At 37.1% G+C, this 23,506-nt stretch overlaps 1 pseudogene; it reads right to left on the reverse strand.

The window, feature by feature from the left end:
* The window catches only part of LOC150004421 (uncharacterized), a 177,688-nt pseudogene extending 176,671 nt beyond the window's left edge, over positions 1 to 1,017 (reverse strand).
* Between the last annotated feature and the right edge of the window lie 22,489 nt (positions 1,018 to 23,506).

Genomic DNA, 23,506 nt, shown 5'->3' on the forward strand with positions numbered 1-23,506 from the left:
CTTTTTCTTTTCACTAAACTCGGTATTAAGAGTTATAATTCTGGTGGCGGGCAATCAGGCCCCTAGCAAAACAGCCTGTGGGTTCTGTTTCAATCGGAGAGTCCAGGGGTTCTGTTACAGGAATGGGAAAGTGAGGTGAGCAAACAGCTTCCCCAGCCTTTTAAGACACCATATAAAAAACCCACTTCAGTTTCACCCTACCCAGAGACTGGCAAGGCTGAGTCATATAGAGATGGCTAGGGACAAGGAAGAAGAGCAGTGATTCCCCTTATCAACCACACAGCAGGAACAACCATGATTTCAAGTGATGTGCTCTGCCAAGGACCCAGGAGCTTTCACCTCTAAAGAAATCATAGTCAGCCCCCTGCAAATTACACCAGTTCTTACCCCATAGGTGGTCACATTCGAAGACACCAGCCACCGGATTCTTATGCCTGCTGGAGCCTGGGATCAACACCAGCAACTCATGCCCAGGTCTCTGAGGCTGCACAAGTAAAAGATTCCAGCCTAGACCCCTGAAGCTAACTCCCACCACTGTGTTCCTTTAGGGCCAGTACCTCCAGCTGTGTGCTTGCAATCTAACTGCCTAACATATCACTAGCCTCTACTGCCACGTAACCACCCATGGTGAGACCCTGTAGCAATGGAAATGCACACTAACAGTCAAGGTTCCCACAGCTGCTTGTAGGCCCAAATTTAGCCCTATCTCCATTCACGAGTTTGCAGCACTAGGCTCACCTATAAACTAGCCAATTGTGTGCCTGAACATTACCAACCCAACACTCATCGCTGGCCTCCAATGCCACACACATGCCTCTGAGGAGACCCTGTAGCCACTGGGGTGCACACCAACAAAGAGAACACCACTGCTGTCTGTGGGCCTCATTCCAACCCCATCTTGTCATTGGCCTGAACCACTTGCTGCAAGCCACTCCAGCTGTACATCTGAATGCTCCCAGCCTGACTCCTTACACTGGCCTGAACTGCCGTGTACCCATCGTCAGACCCAGCAGCCATGTTAGTACATATCAAATGCCAGGGCCCCTGCCCCCAGCTGCCTGTGCACCTGAAGTTGACTCTGACCCTTGCTTATCGCACTGGACTCATCACTGTGTGTGTGTGCTTGCAACTAGTCTCTGCCACTACACCATACCACCATACCACCAACTTTTACCACCACAGCTGCACTCCATGATCCTTAGGCACTAAATATGGAGTCACTACTGCATACCCCAACAGCCCTTGAAGCCCCTGCAAACCCCATACAGTGCTAGCAAAGGACCACACAGTTGATGTTGTGGGTCCCAGCAGCCTGAGCCAATGAGTCATTATGCCCCACCAGACTCAAAACTGAAACACACCCCAAAAATTGGCACCCTGTACCACTAGACCTGAAGTCACAATGTGCTTTAGCATGCCTCTACCCATAGATAAAAATCTTCCCTTAACAAAGTCAGTTCATAAAGTCTGGAAGACAAAGTGCTTCTTCAAAAATACAGATGCTTACGCAAAGTCTACATGAATCATAAAGAATAGGAAAACATGACTTCCTCAAGGTAACTGAAAACTTCCAGTAACTGATGCTACAGTAATGATGAGATAAGATCTGCCTGAGAAAGAATTCAAAATAATTGTTCTAAAGATGTTCAGAGAACACGATAATACAGATAAACAAATTAACAAAATAAAAAACAATATCAAGAAAGTGATAGAAAAAGTATTTATATATATATATATGTATACACACACACACACACACACATATATGAAACAGAAATTTTGCAGCTAAAAAACAAAACTGCAGGGAAGAATTTCAACAGCAGACTTGGTGAAGCAGCAAAAAGTAGCATTGAACTTTAGCATGAAGAGAGGTCATTTTAAAGATGGAACGAAGAAAACCTATGGGACTTATGGATAGCATTAAGAAATATATGCATCACTGGATTCCCAGAATGAAAAGTGAGGCAGAAAGGATTAGAAAGGTTATTTTAAAAACAATAACTAAGAACTTCCAAAGCCTAGGAAGAGATTTGAACAATCCAAGTTCATGAAACTAGTAAGTCACCCCAAAATGTCAATCCCAAACAATCTTCTTCAAAACACACCATAATAAAGCAGTCTAAAATCAAAGACAGAGAATTTTAAAAGTGATAGGAGAGAAAAGGTATTTCTTCTACACAAAGAAACTGTCACAAGGCTATCTCAATAGAAAACTTAAAAACCAAGGGAGAATGAGGTCTTATTTAAAAGTGATTGAAGGAAAAAAAAATTACCAACTAAGAATATTTTCCCTAGCAAAATTATTCCTCAGAAATGAAGGTAAGATAAAGACTTTACCAAATAAACGAAAGCTGAGAGAGTTTATCACAGCTGAACATGCCTTCCAAGAAATTCAAGTTCTTTAAGTTGAAATTTAAGTACACTAACTAGTAATATGAAAACATACAACACAATGGTAAGGTAAGTATATAGTCAGGTGTAGAATACTCTAATGCCATAATACAATGGTGTATTAACCATTTAACTCTATTATAAAGGCTGAAGAACAAAAGTATTAAAAATAGCTATAACAATGTGTTAATGAACACAAAAAGAAATGCAAATTGTGATATCAACAGCATAAAATGGGGGAAAGTAAAAAGAAATAGTATTGTATGCAATCAAAGTTAAGTGGCAATTAGCTTAGACTGTTATACCTGTAAAATGTTCCAAATAAGCTTCAGGTAACACAAAAGAAAAACCTACAGTAAATACACATGAAACAAAAAGAAGGGAATCAAAGTATACTACTACAGAAAATTATCAAGTCATAATGGAATACAGAAAGTTAGTAAGAAAGGGCCTACAAAATAGCAAGAACACAATAAGATGCAATTATTAAGCCACAAGCTACCAGTAATTATGATAAACATAAATGGATTAAATTCTCCAACTAAAAGTTAGATTGTTTCAACAGATAAAGTAAGGAAGACACAATAATATGATTCCTATAAAAGACTCAATGAAGCACAAAGGACACACACAGACTCAAAGTAAAGGGATAAAAAAGATATCCATGCAAATGAAAACCAAAAGAGGGTAGATTCTACTATGCATTTGTAAAACAAAATAAACCTTCAGTCAAAAACACTCCCAAGAAACAAAACAGGTCATAAAGTAATAATAAAGGAAGGGGTAAATTCACCAAGAAGATAAAACTATCCTGAATGTATAGGCAACCAACTTGAAGAACCTAAATATAAGCAAATACTAACAGATCTGAAGGAAGAAATAAACAACACTACAATAATGGTATAGAACTTTAATATCCTACTTTCAACAAAAGATAGATCATCTAGTCAGAAAACCATTAAGAAAACATTGACTTAAACTATACTTTAGGTCACACAACCTAAAAAACTTATACATAACATTCTATCCAGCAAGCAGCAGAATACATATTCTTTCCTATGTGGAGTCACTAAACAAGTCTCAGTAAATTCTAAAAGACTAAAATCATACCAAATATCTTTTATTTTTCCAATCACATGAAATAAAACTATAAAGCTATCACAGGAGTAAACTGGAAAATTCACAAATATGTAAAAATTAAACAGCACATGTATTATGAACCAGTGGATCAAAGATAAAATCAAAAAGTAAATAAAAAATTAATTAAAACAAATGAAAATATAACCATAAACCCCCAATATACCAAAACTTCTGGGATGGAGCAAAAGTAATTCTAAGAGGAAAGTTTATATTAAATTAAAAAGCAATATTTCAGAAGAATATCTTTACACCTCAAGGATAGAAAAATAAGAAAAATATTAAGCCCAAAGGTAACATAAGGAAGGAGAAGAAGAAATGTTGGAATAAAAGCAAATGAAAGAGACTAAAAAGACAATAGGAAATATGAATAAAACCAATTGTTTTTTTTTTAAAGATAAAATTAACAAATTTTTATTTAGACTTAGCAAGAGAGAGAAATAGAGAGACTCAAATGAATAAAGTTATAAATGGAAGATAAGAAATTACAATAGATAACACAAAAATACAAAGTATCATAAGAAACTACTCTGAATAATAATATGCCAAATGGACAAGATCTAGAAACTTACCACTAAGTAAGTCTGAATCATGAAGAAATACAAATTCTGAACAGACCAAATTCAAGTAAGGAGATTGAACCAGTAATCCAAAACCTCCCAACAAAGTAAAGTTCAGGACTGTATGGCTTCATGGGTGAATCTATCAAGCATTTAAAGAATTAATGTCAATCCTTATTTTCTTCCAGAAAACTTGAAGAGGAGAAAAAACTCCCAAACTCATTTTACTAGGTCAGCATTACCCTGTACCAAAGACAGTTTAGGACACAATAAGAAAACTACAGTCCAACATCCTTGATAAATACAGACACAAAAATTCTCAACAAAATACTAGCACACTACATTCAAAATAACATTAAAAAGATCATACATCATGATCCAATTGGATTTATCACTGTAATGTAAGGATGTTTCAACATACATAAGTCAATAAATTGGATACAAAACATTATTATAATGAAAACAAGTCATACAACCATCTTCATAGATGCAGAATAAAGCATTAGACAAAATTCAACATCCTTTTATGATAAAAATTCTCAAATTGGATATACAAGGAACATAATCTCAACATAATGATGGCTATATATGATAAACCCATAGTTAACATTCTACTTAATGGTAAAAGGTTGATAGCTTTCCCTGTAAGATCAGGGACAAGACAGGAGAGCTCACAAACACCACCCCTACTCAACATATTATTGGAAGTCCCAGCCTGAGCAATTAGGCTAAAAAAAAGCATACAAATTAGAAAGGAAGAAATAAATTTGTCCCTGCCCAGCCTGAGCAATTAGGCTAAAAAAAAGCATACAAATTAGAAAGGAAGAAATAAATTTGTCCCTGCCCAGCCTGAGCAATTAGGCTAAAAAAAAGCATACAAATTAGAAAGGAAGAAATAAATTTGTCCCTGTTTTCAGATGATATGATTGTACATATAGAAAATTCTAAACTCTCCACCAAAAATTGTTAGAACTAGTAAAGAAATTCAGTAAAACTGAAGGATACAAAATCAACATAAAAATCAGTTGAGTTTCTATACTCTTAATAGTTAAGTATCTGAAAAAAATAAAGAATGCAGTCCCACCTATAGCAGCATTAGAAAGTATAAAATATTTAGGAATAAGTTTAACCAAAAGCATGAAAGATCTATACACCAAAAACTACTGATGAAAGCAATTGAAGAAAATACAAATAAATGAAAAGACATCCCACGTTCATGGATCAGAAGAGTTAATATTGCTAAAATATCCCACTTATTTTTCAACAGAGACTTTGCAGACCAGAAGGAATTGGCACAAAATATTCAAAATGATAAAAAGCAAAGACATACAACCAAGGTTACATAGATAAGCTTCAGATAAATTTTTCCCAGACAAGAAAAAGCTAAAGAAGTTCATCACCAACAACCCACTATTACAAGAAATGTTAGAGGGTCTTCTTAAGAGAAAGAAAAAGAAAAAACATGATAAAAAATTATGAATAATAAAATGGCAATAAATACATATCTATCAACAGTTACTTTAAATGCAGATGGATTAAGTGCTTCAAGCAAAAGACATACAGTGGCAGAATGGATAACAAAATAGGACCCTTACATATGCTGACTCACTTCTTATCAAAAGACATACACATGGACACAGACAACAGTGTGGTGAAGACTAGGGGAGGGGGTGAGCTGGGGCTAGGTAGAAGTGGGCAAAGTGGGGCAGGTGGGGGACATCTGTAATAATGTCAACAAGTTTTAAAAAGACATACACAGACTGAAAGTAAAGAGATGAAAAAATATTTCATAAAAATGGAAGCAAACAAACATAATGTTGAGGTAGCAATAATTAGGCCATACAAAATACTTTAAAACAAAGACTAAAACAAAAGACAAGGAAAGACCCAGCAATTCTACTTCTGGGTATTTACCTGAAGAAACCCCAAACACTAAATTGAAAAGACATTTGCATCCATATGTTTATTACAGTATTATTTACAATAGCCAAGATATGGAAGCAACCTAAGTGTCCATCAATAGATGAACACATAAAGAAGAAGTGGTAATATATACAATAAAATATGACTCAGTCATTAAAAAACATAATAAAATCTTCCCATCAGAAGCAACATGGATAAACTTAAGAGGGTACTGTGTTGAGTGAAGTAAGTCAGCGAAAGGTAAATACCATATGATTTCACTTACATGTGAAATCTAAAGAACAAAATAAATGAACAAGCAAACCTGAAACAGAGTCACAGATACAGAGGATATTTTGAGGGATGCCATATAGGAGGAGAGTTGAGGGAATGGGTGAAAAGGGGGAATAGATTAAAAAGTACAAATTGGTAGTTACAGAATAGTCATGGGGATGTAAAGTACAGCACAGGGAATACAGTCAATAATATTATAATAACTATGTATGGCATCAGATAGGTACTGGATTTTTGGGGCTGATCACTTAGTAAGTTATATCAATTTCTAATCACTGGGTTGTGCATCTGAAACTTATATAATATTGTACATCAACTATAATTGACAAAAATAACATTTAAAATGGGGAAAATGTCCTTGTTACCCAAAGTAATCTGCAGATTCAAGCAATTCTTATCAGAATTCCAATGGTATTTTTCACAGAAATAGAATAAGCAATCCTAAAATTCATATGGAAACACAAAAGACCCTGAATAACCCAAGCAATCTTGAGACACAGCAAAGCTAAAGGTGTCATGCTCCCTAATTCTATTATATATGTTTGTGTATGTGTATACATATACACTTGTACACACACACACACACAGAGATGCACACACACACACACACACACACACACACACACACACACACACACACACATATATATATATATATATATATATATATATATATATATATATATATATATATATATATCGTCGTCGGCAGCCGTCCGTCTCGAGAGACGATGGTGTAGCTTCTTAAGTGTCTATCTGCACCGCCGAGAATGGCTGTGCAGTCCGACTCGGGAGTGACACGGCATCTGTCTCCTCCCGTGTTGAATCGACATCTTGCGATGACGCTGGAGTGTCCTCTCCAGTGGAGCTGAAGCTACAGAGCCTGGGCAGGGTGATATGGAGGGTCTGCTGTTGCCCATGCAGCAGACCCCCCCTCTCTTCGCAGCTGAAGGGTCCAAGGGAAAGACGGAGTCAATACAGCTTGGCTTCAGGTGCGCCGCAGGAGTTGCCGGTGTTGACTACAACGTCAAACCGCCTTAGGGACTCCGGCTCCGGATTTTCTGTCGGGGTTTACTCCCTTAGCCTTTCCCCAGAAGAGGTATGCCGCAAGGCAGCGGAGGTTTTTTGGAGTCAGAGTTTTCCTTCTCTGATGTACCCTGACTGGAAGATCGAACCAGCGACACTTAGCTCGCAGGCCGACGCTCAATCCACTGAGCTAAACCAGCCAGGGCAGATATATATATATATATACACATACTGTATTACAAAACGATAGTAATCAAAAGAGTACGGTACTGGCATGAAAACAGACACATATACAAATGAAACAGAATCAAGAGCCCAAATCAACCCAACTATATATAGTCAACTAATATTTGACAAGGGAGTCAAGAATAGGATAGTATCTTCAATATATGGTGCTGAGAAACAATATCAAAATGAAAAAAATTAAATTGTACTCTTATTTTACACCATTCACAAAAATTAACTAAATGCATTAAGGATTTAAACATAAGACATGAAACCATAAAATTATTCAAAGAAAACACGTCTTGGCAATGATTTTTTTATATGTACTATGCTGCCCTTGGCAGTTAAAAAACTAGTCTTGCAAAAGGTAAAAACTATTCTCAAGAAAGGAAGGAGTTAAATGATGTTTTTAGTCCATCAACTTTTGTTGTTGGATTATAGTAATCTCTGTGTATCAATCAGAATGTAAACATTGATAAAGTATCAAAAATATATATGCACAAAAAAAGGTTGATGTATTTTCCCTTTAGAAAGAATTCTAATTGTTAAAAGCCATCCCTATAAATTACATTTAAAATCTATGCTGGGTATTGTTTACTGTTTAGTTCCAGAACTACAGGATGAACAGATCTGCTTTCAACATTTTTTAAAATTTTATTTTATTTTATTTTTAGAGAGAGAGGAAGGGAGGGAGAAGAACAGGGAGAGAAACAGAGATACATTGTTGGATGACTTTCACATTCCTCCACCTGGAGACCTGGCCCACAACCAAGGCATGTACCCTGTCTGGGAGTACAACCAATGACTTTTTGGTTCACAGGTTGGCACCCAATCCACTGAGCCACACTAGCCAGCATTTAACAGATCTGTTTTAAACCATCAAGTACACCAATATATCCTCTTAAGAATTTTATTGCTTAATTTTCCAAAAAAGTTTCCAATCATAAATTGCTCGTAACTTGGAAATATTTCCTTAATAATTCTTCATGTAAATCATTGGAAAATAAGGCCTTTGTATGGAAAAATTAAGAAACACCTTGAAATGGACCAAAAATATGACTGAAATGTCTTATCAAGTAGTCTCAGAAATTATCTGATTTTTATTATCTTATCTTACAATTCTGCAAGTTTTTTTAATATTTGTATTTATTGATAAATTAATTTATTTATCTATGTATTTATTTATTTTTAGAGAGAGGGAAAAGGAGAAAGAGAGGGAGAGAAACATCATTGTATGGTTGCCTCTCATGCACCTCCAACTGGGGAACTGACGTGCAACCTAGTCATGTGCCCTGACTGAGAATCGAACCTGTGACACTTGGTTTGCAGGCCAACGCTCAATCCACTGAGCCACATCAGCCAGGCCAAATTCTGCAAGTTTTTAAAAATTAAAAATAACACGTAAGATCATAGATGGCAGAGGAGTAAGTTGAAGCTAAACTACCCTCCTCCCAGGACCAATGTAGAATTACAACTTAATTGTGGAGAAATCATCTGGAATAACCAACTGAACACCAGCTGAAGAGAAGCCTTATAACCATAGACAGACAGAAAAGGCCGCTTCATCACAATGTGACAGATAGAAAGTGCTGAGATGTGAAAGGGCTGGCTGGGCTCCCACGGGTGGTAGCTGAAGGGACCAAGAAACAGATCAACAGCTGGGGATTCCCCCTGAGAAGGGCAGGGTCTAAACACCCAGCTGGGCTTCCAAGCCTACAGCAACAAAGTGGAAAGTAAAATAGCAACCAGTTTTGAAAAGTGAAGAGCTGCAAGTTTTTTTGTTTGTTTTTGTTTTTTGCTGGCCTAAAAGAAACAGCTGGAGACAAAGAGCTCTTAAAGGGGTCATGTATGAAAATATTTTGGCACCCACTTACCCTGGCTAAAGCAGAGGGAAGGCAGAGAGAACTAGAGATGCTTTGGGAGAGTTTAGAGTAATAGCTTCGAGGAGAAAATGAGGGAGCAGCTGACTAGCCAGTGCTGACTAATTCCCCTCCAAATGATGTCAGCCTGAGGGGAAGCAATAGCCCCGCCAGCAGGAATTAATCTAACTCACCCTCACTGCATAAGCCTATGGCTGATCACAGATTGAATAGATTAACAACTGAAGGAGACAGACAAAGACAGTAGATCCCTGGTAGTCTCTAACAGGCTGCCTAGCACCAGACTGGGACACAATCTAACACCATCAGTGGTGGAACTAGGAAATGCAGATCAATCTCAGAAGCAGAAAGACAAGAAGAGTCACAAAAGTGGGGGAACAGAGAAACAACCCACCATTGGAAGGAAAGGAGGAATCGTCAGTAAGAGTGCTAAATGAAAAAGAGGTAAGCAAACTATCAGACGTGGAATTCAAAATATATATTATAGGGAAGCTCAATGAAATGAGCAAACTCAAAGAAGAAAACTACAAAGAACTCTAGGGAAACTACAAGGAACTTACTGAGAATTTCACCAGCATGGAAAAGGACATAGAAGCTATCAATAAAAGCCAGGAGGAAATGAAGAATACAATTTGTGAATTGAAGAACACAGTAGAAGTAATTAAAAGGAGGCTAAAGGAAGCAGAAGATTGGATCAGCAAGATGGAGGACAAAATAGAATAAAATTCCCAGACAGTGTAATAAAATGGAAAAAGACTGAAGAGGAATGAAGAGGTTTTAAGAGAACTGCAGGACAACATGAAATGTAATAATATCCATATCATGGGAGTACCAGAATGAGAAGAAGAGAAGCAAGGGATAGAAAACCTGTTTGAAAAACTAATGACAGAAAACTTCCCTAACATGATGAGAGAAAAAGTCATGCAAGTTCAGGAAGCACAGAGGGTCCCAATAAAGATGAAACCAAACAGGCAAACTCCAAGGCACATCAAAATTTAAATGGCAACATTGAAAGACAAAGAGAGAATCCTAAAAGCAGCAAGAGAGAAAAAATTAATAACATACAAGGGAGTTCCAATAAGGCTAACATCAGATTTCTCAACAGAAACACTACTAGCCAGAAGGGAATAGCAAAAAGCATTCCAAGCAATAAAAACAAAGGCCTAAAACGAAGAATACTCTACTCAGCAAGGCTCTCATTCAAAATGGAAGGTGAAATAAGAAGTTTCCAAGACAAAAGAAGGATAAAAGAATACATCTCCACCAAACCATCCTTGCAAGAGATACAAAAGCATCTGCTTTAAGAAGATGAAGAAACAGAAAGACAGAGAGGAACACAAGTACAAAGGGGGAAAACGATCATGAATAAGTACCTATCAATAATAACCTTAAATGTAGATGCATTAAATGCACCAACCAAAAGACATGGGGTAGCTGAATGGATTAAAAAGCATGACCCACATATATGCTATCTACAAGAGACCCACTTCAGAACAAAAGATCTACACAGACTGAAAGTGAAGAGATGGAAAAAAATATTTAAAGCAAATGGAAATTTTTTAAAAAGCAGAGGGTAGCAATACCTGTATCAAATAAGAGATTTCATAGCAAAGGGCATAAAAAGAGACGAAGGAGGATATTTTATAGTACTTAAGGGAAAATTCCATCAAGAAGATAGAATCCTTGTAAACATATATGCACTCAACAGAGGAGCACCCAAATATGTAAGGAAAATCTTGAAAGACTTCAAGAAAGATATAGACAGCAACAAACTCATAATAGAAAACTTTAGCATACCATTGTCAACAATGGACAGATATTGAAAGCGAAGAAACAACAAGGATATTGAGGCATTGAATAACATTCTAGATCAAATGAACATAATTGATATATACAGAACTTTTCACCCCAAAGAAGCAAAATATATATTATTTTCAAGTGCACATGGAACATTTTCAAAGATAGACCACATAGTAGGACACAAAACAAGCCTCAAAAAATTCAAGAAAATTGAAATTATATCTAGCATCTTCTCAGATCACAATGACTTGAAACTGGAAATCAACCTCAAAAAAAAAAGACATTCAAACTCATGGAGAATGAATCACATGCTATTAAATAATGAATGAGTTAACAATGACATCAAGAAAGAAATCAAAAAATTTCTGGAAAGAAATGATAATGAATAGACAATAGCCCAAAACTATGGAATACAGCAAAAGCAGTCCTGAGAAGAAAGTTCATAGCAATACAGGCCTATCTAAAAGGGATAGAAGAATCTTAAATAAAAAATCTAACTCTACAGCTACAAAAACTAGAGTAACAACAACAAACAAAGTCCAGAGTGAGTAGAGGGAAGAAAATCATCAAGTTTAGAGCAGAATTAAATGACATAGAGACTAAACAAATAATTCCAAAGACCAATATAACCAGGAGACAGTTCTTTGAAAAGATAAACAAAATCAACAAGTCTTTAACCAACATCCTCAAGAAAAATAGAGAGAGGACCCAAATAAACAAAATCAAAAATAAAAGTGAAGAAATCACAACCGATACCACAGAAATACAAAGGGTTGTGAGAAATTACTATAAACAATTGTATCACAAGACATTTGACAACTCAGATGAAATGAACAAATTTCTGGAAACAAAGTCTTCCAAAACTAAATCAAGAAAAATCAGAAAGCCTGAACAGACCGATAACAACTAGTGAAATTGAAGCAGGAATAAAAAACCTCCCGGCACACAAAAGCCAGGATGGATGGCTTCACTGGTGAATTTTACAAAACATTTAGGAAAGAACTAACTCCTATCCTTCTCAGACAATGTCAAAAAATCCAAGAAGAGGAAAGACTCCCAAACTCTTTCTATGAAGCCAGTATTACCCTAATTCCAAAACCAGGTCAAGATACAACAAAGAAAGAAAACTACAGGCCAATATCACTGATGAACATAGATGCTAAAATCCTCAACAAAATACTGGCAAACCTGATCCAGCAACACATTAGAAAAATCATACACCACGATCAAGTGGGACTCATCCCCGGGATACAAGGATGGTTTAATATTCACAATCAATAAACATAATACACCACATAAATAAAATGAAAGACAAAAATCATATGATCATATCAATAGATGCAGAAAAAGCATTTAATAAAGTACAACATCTATTTATCATGAAAATACTCAGCAAAATGGGAATAGAGGGAGCACACTTCAACATCATAAAGGCCATACATGAGAAATCTTAAGCCAACATCATAGCCCATGGGCAAAAACTGAAAGCATTTCCCCTAAAATCAGGAACAAGACAAGAATGTCCACTCTCTCCACTCCTATTCAACATAGTCTTGGAAGTTCTAGCCACAGCTATCAGACAAGAAAGAGAAATAAAAGGCATACAAAGTGGAAAAGAAAAAGTAAAACTGTCATTATTTGCAGATGATATGACTGTGTACATAGAAAATCCTATAGACTCAATGAAAAAACTAATCAACTTAACAAGTGAATTTCACAAAATAGCAGGTTACAGAGTCAATATTCAGAAATCAAAGGCATTTCTGTACACCAACAATAAAACATCAGAGACAGAAACTAGGAAAAGAATCCCATTTACTATAGCAACAAGAACAATAATGTACCTAGGATTAAACTTAACCAAGGAGGTAAAAGACCTGTACTCAAAAAACTACATAATTTCTAAGAAAGAAATTAAAGAAGATACAAATAAATGGAAGCATATATCATGTTCATGGATGGGAAAAATCCACATCATTAAAATGTCCATTCTACCTAAAGCAATTTATAGATTCAATGCAATCCCTATTAAAATACCAGTGACATATTTCACAGACCTAGAACAAATACTTCAAAAGTTTATATGGAACCAAAAAAAAACCCGAATAGCCACAGTAATCTTAAGGAAGAAAAACACAGTAGGAGGAATCACAATATCTGATACCAAACTATATTATAAGGCCACAGTTATCAAAACAGTCTGTTACTGTACTGGCATAAGAACAGACATATAGGTCAATGGAACAGAATAAAGTCCAGAAATAAATCCAGGACTATATCATCAACTAATATTTGATAAAGGGGGAAGGAAAATCAAATGGAGTGAAAAGAGCCTTTTCAACAAATGGTGTTGGGAGAACTGGACAGGGATTTGCAAAAAAAATGAAAGTAAACCACCAACTTACACCACACACAAGAATAAACTCAAGATGGATCAAAGACTTAAATGTAAGCCGTGACACCATAAAAGTCCTAGAGGAAAACATAGGAAAATTTCAGACATCCCACGTAGCAAAATTTTCAGTAATATATCTCCTAAGACAAGGGAAATAAAGGAAAGAATAAACAAATGGGACTACATCAAACTAAAGAGTTTCTGCTCAGCAAAAGAAAACATCAGCAAGATGAAAAGGGAACCAACCATATGGGAAAACATATTTGCCAATGATACCTCAGACAGGGGATTGATCCCCAAAATATATAAAGAATTTACATGTCTCAACACCAAGAAGACAGACAACCCAATTAAAAAATGGGGAAAGGACTTGAACAAACACTTCTCCAGAGGACATACAGAGGGTCCATAGGCATATGAAAGAATGCTCAACATCACTAGCCATCAGAGATGCAAATTAAAACTGCAATGTGATACCACCTCACACTGGTCAGAATGGCCATCCTCAAGAAATCAACAGACAACATGTGCTATCTAGGATGTGGAGAAAAGGGATCTCTAGTGCACTTCTGGTGAGAATGCAGACTGGTGCAGCCACTATGGAAAACAGTATGGAATTTCCTCAAAAAACTAAAAATGGAACTGCCTTTTGAACCAGCGATTTCATTGCTAGGATTATACCCAAAGAATCCTGAAACCCGTATTCAAAAGAGCCTATGCATCCCTTTGTTCATAGCAGCACTATTTACAATAGTCAAGGGCTGGAAACAGCCTAAGTGCCCATCTGTAGATGAGTGGATCAAAAAAACTGGTACATTTACACTTTGGAATACTATGTAGCAGAAAGAAAGAAGGAACTCCTACCATTTGCAACATAGATGAAACTAGAGAGAATTATGCTTAACGAAATAAGCCAGATAATAAAAGACAAATAGCATATGATATCACCTAATACAGGAAACTTATTAACAACACAAACAAGCGAGCAAAACTGAACCATAGGCATGTAAACAAAGAGCAGACTAGTGGTGACAAGGGGGGAGGGGGGAGGGAGAGAAGAAAGGTAAGAAGCGGAAGGATCTAGTCAAGGAGCTAGTATGTATGACCAGTGGACATGGACACGGGGTAGGGATTGACTCTGGGAGAAGGAATGGGCGAGGTGAGGGGAGGTAATGGTGGAAAATGTGGAACAACTGTAATAGAATAGTAATTTAAAATTATTTTAAAAAAACATATAATGTAAATTATTATTGTTCATAGAAATATAAATTAGTTGTGTCCAATGGACTGCAATTAATTGATGTCCTGGAGACATCCAAATTCATTTCAGCATTATTTTTCTCACTATTTTTGTATGTTTTATTGATTATGCTGTTACAGTTGTCCCAATTTTTTTCCCTTTGCTCCCCTCCACCCAGAAACTCCCTTTCCTCCTTCAGCCCCTCTCCTTAGTCCATGTCAATAGGTCATGCATAAAGCTCTTCTCAACATCCCCTGTCCATTCCACACCCTCCAACTATGCTCTTAATTCTTACACCATTTCCTCCCTCTCCTCCTTCCCCTCCCCAGCTGCCCTCCCTTCACATGCTCCCCATATGTATGATTCTGTTCCCCCTCTAGTTGTCTGCTTAGTTTACCTTTGTTCCATTCCCTAGCTTCTGTTGTTGATAGTTGCGATACTGTTTTCATTTTAATATTCATAGTTTTTATATCCTTTTTCTTAAATAAGTTTCTTTAACATTTCATATAATAATGGCTTGATGATGATGAACTCCTTCAGCTTTACTTTGTCTGGGAAGCACTTTATCTGCCCTTCCATTCTGAATGATAGCTTTGCTGGATAGAGTAATTGTGGTTGTAGGTTTTTGCTTTTCATTACTTTGAATATTTCTTGTCAGTCCCTTTTTGCCTGCAAAGTTTCTTTTGAGAAAGTAGCTGACAGTCTTATAAGTACTCCTTTATAGGTAATCCTCCTCTTCTCTCTTGTTGCTTTTGAGATTCTCTCTTTATCCTTAGCCTTTGGCACTTTGATTATGATGTGTCTCAGTGTCGTCTTCCCTGGGTCTAGTTTGGGACTCTCTGTGCTTCCTGGACCTGTATGTTCATTTCCTTCCCCAAATTAGGGAAGTTTTCCTTCATTATTTTTTCACATAATTTTTCAATTTCTTGCTCTCCCTCTTCACCTTCTGGCAACCCTATGATTTGGATGTTGGCACATTTATAGCTGTCTCAGAGGTTTCTAAGATTCTTTTCAATTTTTTTTAAATTCTCATTTTCTTCTTCTGTACTGGTTGACTGTTTGTTTCTTCCTTATGTTCCAAGTTGTTGATTTGAACCCTGCTTTCCTTTCCTTCATCACTTGTTTCATGTGAATTTTCCTTCATTTCAGCCTGGATAGACTTCATTCTTTCCCCATCCTGTTTAACTTTTGCTGTCAAGTCTGTGAGCATCTTTATATCCAATGCCTTAAACTGTGCATTGCTATCTCCTCATCCACTAGGTGTGGTATCCACTCATTGCTTAATTGTGTCACTGGGACCTTGATCTGTCCCCCCTTCTGGGCCATACTTCTCTGTCTCCTCATCGTGATAGCTTTCTGTGTTTGTTTGCTTCTGTGATTTGAGTGGGGCTGTTGCACCTCTTACAGTATAGGGGGCAGAGCCTTAGGTATTCATTAGTGCTGGCAACCATTTCACCGCATTTTGGCACTGTATTTAGAGGAGGGGTTTGAGAGGCAAAAATGCTGGTTGCCACTGCTTCTCCATGCACTTCTCCCCCTTCCCATACTAAGCAAACTGCCTCATTTTTGAGACTAGTAGCTTCTTCCTCTGCCCCTGCCCCTGACTTGCTTTCACAGTCAGAAGCAATGCAGCTCTATTTTCCTCAGCACTGGAACCGCAAGCTACATGGTCTGGTTTGGGGTTGGGGTCGCTTCTCAGATTTAAACTCTATGACTGTGTTTTTTGCCCTGGGTACAGCAAGCTGCACCTGCCAGCCACTCACCCACCCCGAAGACACTGCTCCACTCCTTTCTCTGTCCCGGCTCTGCCCTTTCTATCTTTGTGACTGATTATTTCTTCTTTATTTCTTTTTTGAACTTCCTTGTAGTTTTGATTTTCTGGATTTCCTGTTTGTTTTTTCAGTTTCGAGGTGGTTGTAAATATCTTCTTCTTAGTTGTGAGGAGATCCAGCATGTGTATTTAACCTCTATCTTGGCTGGAAGTCCTCATTTTCTCACTATTTTTGTGTGATCACTTAAATTCTCCTTTGAGTCCACTGTAATAATATTACTGGTTCCCTAGTTAATTAATGAGTTAAATAGAATATTTGACATGTGTTCATATTATATCTTTTATGGAATAAATATTCTGCTTTGGATTAAAGTAATTTTTATGTACTACGCTACCCTTGGCAGTTACAAAACCCCATGTAGCCTCAATAAACAAGGAATACAAAGTCTTTTTGTGTTTTCAAGGTAGATCTGTATAGAACATATCCACAAAACTTGAGGCTATTGGTCAGGATGAAATACAGGAGATATTGTGGGTTCGGGTCCTGATTACCACAATAAAATGAATTATAATAAAGAGAGTAACAAAATTTTTTGGTTTCCCAGTGCAGATAACAGTTATGTTTATGCTATACTGTAGTCTATTAAGTATGTAATAGTATTTTGTATTTTTTTAAAAACTGTACTTACCTTAATTAGAAAATACCTTATTGCTAAAAAAGGCTAACCCATCATCTGAACCTGTTGGAAAAAATGGCACTGATAGACAAATCTTCAATTGGTATAAAATGTATCCACAAAGCACAATAAAATGAGGTATGCCTGTACAGACATGGAAGTAAAAGTGCTTCTTTCTTGGCTCCATGCGTCTCAGTATCCTTCAACTACATTAAAGATACTATTACCCGTGTGAGGGTTCATTGGAAGAACTAAGACTGTGTATGTGTGTGTGTGCATGTGTGTGGTACTTAGCATAATTTTGGGACCAAGAAAGACTCAAAATATTAGTCACCTTTACCTTTATAAAGGGTCACAGAAATAAATATTGAAATTGTGTCTTTTATATATCTTACCACCCATGAGAGCTAAATAAGTCTTTTTTTATATATATAGTCTGTTGATTATGTTGTTACAGTTGTCCTAATTCCTTCTCCTTTTGCTCCCCTCTTCCTAGTACCCGCCTGCCCTCCAGCAATCCCACCTCCCTTAGTTCATGTCCATGGTCATGCATATATGTTCTTTCGCTTCACTATTACCTATATTATTCTTAACTTTCCCCTGTCTATTCTGTACCAACCAATTATGCTTCTGAATCCCTGCACCATTTCCCCATTTCTCCTCCTTCCCCCCGCCCCCAGCTGATAACCATCCAGAACCATACTTATGATTTTGTTCCTGTTCTGGTTGTTTGCTTAGTTTGTTTTTGTTTTTAGATTTAGTTGTTGATAGTTGTGAGTTTGTTGTCTTTTTAATGTTCATACTGTTGATCTTTTTTTGAAATAAGTCCCTTTAACATTTCATATAAGAATGGCTTGCTGATGATGAACTCCTTGTCTGGGAAGCACTTTATCCGCTCTTCCATTCTAAATGATAGCTTTGCTGGATAGAGTAGTCTTGATTGTAGGTCCTTGCTTTTCATTACTTTGAATACTTCTTGCTAGTCCCTTCTTGCCTGCAAAGTTTCTTTTGAGAAACCAGCTGAATAGTCTTAGAGGCAGCCCTTTGTAGGCAACTCTCTGATTTTCTCTTGCTACTTTTAAGATTCTCTCTTTATCTTTAACCTTAACATTTTAATTATGTGTCTTGGTGTGGTCCTCTTTGGATCCAGCTTGTTTAGGACTCTCTGTGCTTCCTGGACTTGTATGTCTATTTCCTCTGCCAAATTGGGGAAGTTTTCCTTCATTATTTTTTCACTTAACCTTTTGATTTCTTGCTCTTCCTCTTCTCCTGGCACCCCTATGATTTGGATGTTGGCACGTTTAAAGTTGTCCCAGGGGTTCCTAAGCCTCTCCTCATTTTTTCCAATTCTTGTTTTCTCCTTCTGCACTGGTTGGCTGTTTTCTCTTCTTATATTCGAAATCATTGGTTTGAACCCTGGTGTTTTTCCCTTCACCATTGGTTTTGTGTGGATTTTCCTTCCTTTCATTTAGCATAACCTTCACTTCTTTTCTTATGCATCTGCCATCCTTAAGCATATCTGTCAAGTCTGTGAGCATCTTTATCACCAGTGTTTTGAACTCTGCATCTGTTAGCTTGGCTATCTCCTTGTCTGTTAGGTTGGCTCTCTCCTCACCGCTTAGTTCTCCATCTAGAACCTTGATCCATTCCCTATTTTGGGTCATACTTCTCTGTCTCCTCATCTTGACAGGCTCCTGTGTTTGTTTGCCCCTGTGTCTTAGGTAGAGCTGTCACACCTGTTATGTTTAAGAGGCGGAACTTTAGGTATTCGTCAGTATAGGACTTCCCATTTCACCGCGTTGTGGCGCTGTGTGTGGAGGAGGATCTGATAGGGAACAATGCCGCTTGCTCAGGACTCACCCCTCCTCCAGGCACTTCTTCCACTTTTGTATGGGACTGATGCCTCTCTATCTGTTGCCCTCGCTGTTGTTCCTAGAGTGGGTGGGTATCCAGATGTTCTAGGACTGTGGGGGCCCTTTAAAGAAGTGAACTCTACTGAGAGACTGGCAGTTTCTGCCTCTGTCCCAACCCCCACTGGTTTGCAGAGTCAGAAGTGATGAGACTTTATTTCCTCTGGTGCTGGGACTGTGAACTGTGCAGTCTGGTCTGGTGCTAAGAGCACTCCCCAGATGTTGAGCTAAATAATTCTTGAATAGACAAACACCAACTTTTTAAAAAGCATATCAAAGACATTAGCACTAATGGATTATTTTATTCTTTTTTTCTTAACTTACTGATTTGAGGGAGAGAACTATTGATTTGTTGTCCCACTTCATTATGCAAAGAGCCTAAGGAGGTCTGAAATAACTTCAGCAAATTGTTTGTCAATTCCAAAGAAATTAACCCTAAGGACTGGTTGTGAAGGATAGACTGGTGAAGTTTACCACCATATTGATGGCTGGCTGCTAACCAGCTGGTGACGTTTTCTGCCAAGTCCCATCTGTCTTGCAGACAGGCCACAGGGTGGGCAGCCAGCTGGTGAAATTACTGCCATGGGTGGGGAGGGAAGATCAGCCAGTAAAGTTTCCACAAGCCAAACTTTCCCAGTACAAGATAATATAAAGTACAAAAAACAAAGCAAACAGGGCATAGGGTGGGGTGCAGGGTGTAGGCATTCTCATGCTAGCTGTGAGATCAAAATGCAAGTTACTTCTCTGAGTTGTTCACAATCCAGGCTCATATCTACAAGCAGTTTCTCCCTTGATCAAGGAGCTGGCCAGGCTCCCAGGGTCTTACAGTCTGCTTACAGATAGCCTTCACTATATTCCCACATGATTGGAGGGGGAGTTGGAGCTTGGGAAGCATCCATGTTCTTGTATACCATATACAATTACATATACATTCATTGGTTGATTCTTGTATGTGCCCTGACTGGGGATTGTACCCACAAACTTGCATGTTGGGACAATACTCCAACCAACTTTGCAAACCTGCCAGGGCCCACTAATTGTTTTTTTTAAAAAATAGCTAAAAAATATTCAGCACGGTGTGGCAAACTCTGTGCTAAGAGCTTTACAATCATTCGCTCAAGTGAGCCTCCTACAAAAATCTTATAAAGACAGGTTCTCATAAAAACTTGAAAGTGGTGGCCCTATTTTATAGATGATGAAACTAACAAAGTGAGTACTACAAACATGGAGTAGGGTCAATTCTCAACTTAAACCTTGAAAATAGGACATTTTGTATCACTGAAAGGTTAAGGAGGTAAAATACCTGAAAGCTTGATGTATAAATAACCCCTACCCACTGAACCAATGACTCATTAACTTAATTTCAACTTAAGAGAATTATTGGTTGCTATGACTTTTCTCAAATTCAGCTTTCCTTGGGATCCATTCTGATGATTCTTAATAGCTGGTTCTTTATTTCTTTTGTATTCCCTCTAGTTTTGAACTTTATCTCCTTGCTATTAACAGCCTATTTAGGTGGAAGAAAAGGGGACATATACTAAACCTCACAAGCTCAAGGGAGGCCAGCGTGGCAGCCTTATGAATTCAGAGACTTAATGTAAGGATGGTCTGAAATTAACTTTCTAACTAAAAGCATTTCATGGCTAGTAGTCATGTCCTAGGCCAGTATTTTTCCCTAACAAAGACCAATTTTTACCTTACCTGAGTTTACCTGTTATATTTTTGAATCTATGATAACATACCTTTGTAACATACCTTTTAGACCCCTCAAAGCACAGGCATGGCAACAGGGGGTGACCACAAATCCCCTCATTGTTATTGTTATCACGTTAATTATTGACTATTAACCATCCTGTACTCACCTGTGTAAAAGTATCTATCATTTTACTTTTTACCCAATCCCAAAGGTTCCCCACCCTCCCCCACCCACTTTTATCCTCCCACCTTCCTAATCTATTACCAATGGATTTCTTGCAACCCCCTCATATATGCCTTTTCTTTTGATTCTAATGTATAATATAAGGTGCTAAAATGCCATTTTCCAGAGCATTTCTCAATCTGTTAAGAATCTGCTTCCCAGCAATTGTCAGCTTGTCTCAAATAAGCTCACAAAAAATTATCTACAGGTTTGAATGTTCCTTACATTGACATTTCCTTTCATTCTTAATATCGCTATACAGTATTCCCTCACTTATTGTGGGTATTACATTCTAGACCCCCCCTGTGACAGGTGAAAATCCACAAATTAGCAACCTTATATTTTAGTATTTATATATTTTTTAAGGCTTTATAAACCCTTCCCACACACTTAAACCGTTCCTAGTCCCTTATTAACCTTTCCCACTCCCTTATTAACATTTTCCACACTTTTATAAACTCTACTTATATTCTTAAACATATTCTACACTCTTAAACCTACATAACTTTAACAACATATGTATATAGTACTGCAAAATCCTGCAATATAATAAAAAAAAAACATGATAAATAATTAAATATAATATTTTAAAAAATCCCACGATACAGTGAGGTCACAATAAGTGCACTGCAATATAGAGAGGGACTACTATACCTTCTGGGTTTAAGATTTAGGAATGCCTGCACAATTGGGCCCTCAGCCTTTGTTGAAGCAGAAGCAAGTAGCCCAGAGACTATCCCAATGCCTGAGGCACTCCCTTCAGTCCTGCCAACCAACCTCCTTCTGAGGGTGCTTATGCTTCTGGAAAAACATAGCACAGCTGACATCTGGTGGGCATGAACAATAATTGCACCATTTCACTTTAGGATCTAATTCCCTTGAACACAATAAATAGGCTAGAATCCTTTTCTCAGTCCTCAGGCACTCCATCTCTAAAACAAAGCCAGGTCTAACATTCTTAAATTTCCTCTCACATTTTATTTTGCCTTCTAAATTTCAGTGTTACAGAATATTTTAATGCAATTATTGTGAAAATAAAAACAGCTTTTGAATGTTTAAAAGAAGAAAAATCTCTTCCACAGATATTTTTAAAGTTGATTGAAATATTGCTTCATAAAATACAAGAAATGAAATCTATCAGCATCTTCACATATTCTTCTACATGTATGGATCCAAAATTAATAAGACATAAACAAAAAGCATTCAAAAGCACTCCTACACACATTTAATAGGCACTTACATGTCCCAAGAAACATGCCAAGTCTGGGAATATAACCTTAAGATGTGGTTGGAATTCAATACATATGAACATTGTTTTAGACCAAAAGTACATTACATGATGATCACTCCCAATTTCTTTTTCCCAGTATCATCTGGACCACCTAAGACATTGTCTGATGTAGTATTACTAAAAACTATATGTTACCATATCAAATTTTTTTAAAAACCCTGGTTGTTATGAGTGACTTCCTCAATCCTCTTGCTACATCTATAGACCACATTCTTTTTATATCAAAAACAAAAATAATTTCCTTGTCTCTCTGCCCGAGGAAGAATGCTACATAATTTTATAAACATTTTATCTCTTCTTCCTCATGTAAAGAATAAATATGTAGTAAAAATAGCACTGATTTTTAAGAATGAATGGTTAGGTTCTAATTCTGACATGATGCCTACTGTGCATCCTGACAAAAGTACTCTGGTTCCCTGCCTCTAGGTTGTCTCATCTGCAAAATGCTGGAAACAAAATCAACAGTGTATTTACAAAGAAAGATTACATATAATAAATCTGTAAGACTACCATAGTAAACACAAAATTAATGTTAACTCTGCTCCCCTTTCTATTATTTCTCCACAATTTTAGCCCTCTTATTTCACCAAAAGTACTTACTGCTCATTACAAAAGCTTACAGAACAACTTCCATATTTCAGTTAGAAGAATGTATCACTTAATGTAGAAAAGTCATACTCTATGAAGAAGCAATCTTCATCTGGTGAAATAAATAGCAACATAATTTTTTTAAGTTTATTTACTTATTTTTAGAGAGAGGGGAAGAGAGGGAGAAAGAGGAAATAAACATCAATGTAAGAGAGAAAGAACGATGCATAGCCTATGTATCTGTTGCCTCTCATATGCACCCTGACCTAGACTGAACCCCCAACCCAGGCATGTCCCTGAGCATGAATTGAACTGGTGACCTTTTGCCTTGTGAGATGCCCAGCCAACTAAGCCACAATGGTCAGGGTGTAACTCATAAAATTGTATGGACTTATGAATCATACTAAACTAAAACCAAAGGTATTCTTTATAAAATCAACAACGTTTTAGTTCCTCAATACCAAATTTGTTATTTTAGCACCTCCATGTGTGGCTCCAAAA

The sequence above is a fragment of the Furipterus horrens genome, unplaced genomic scaffold (assembly GCF_987537825.1).
Source record: "Furipterus horrens unplaced genomic scaffold, mFurHor1.1.pri manual_scaffold_7, whole genome shotgun sequence".
NCBI lineage: Eukaryota > Metazoa > Chordata > Mammalia > Chiroptera > Furipteridae > Furipterus > Furipterus horrens.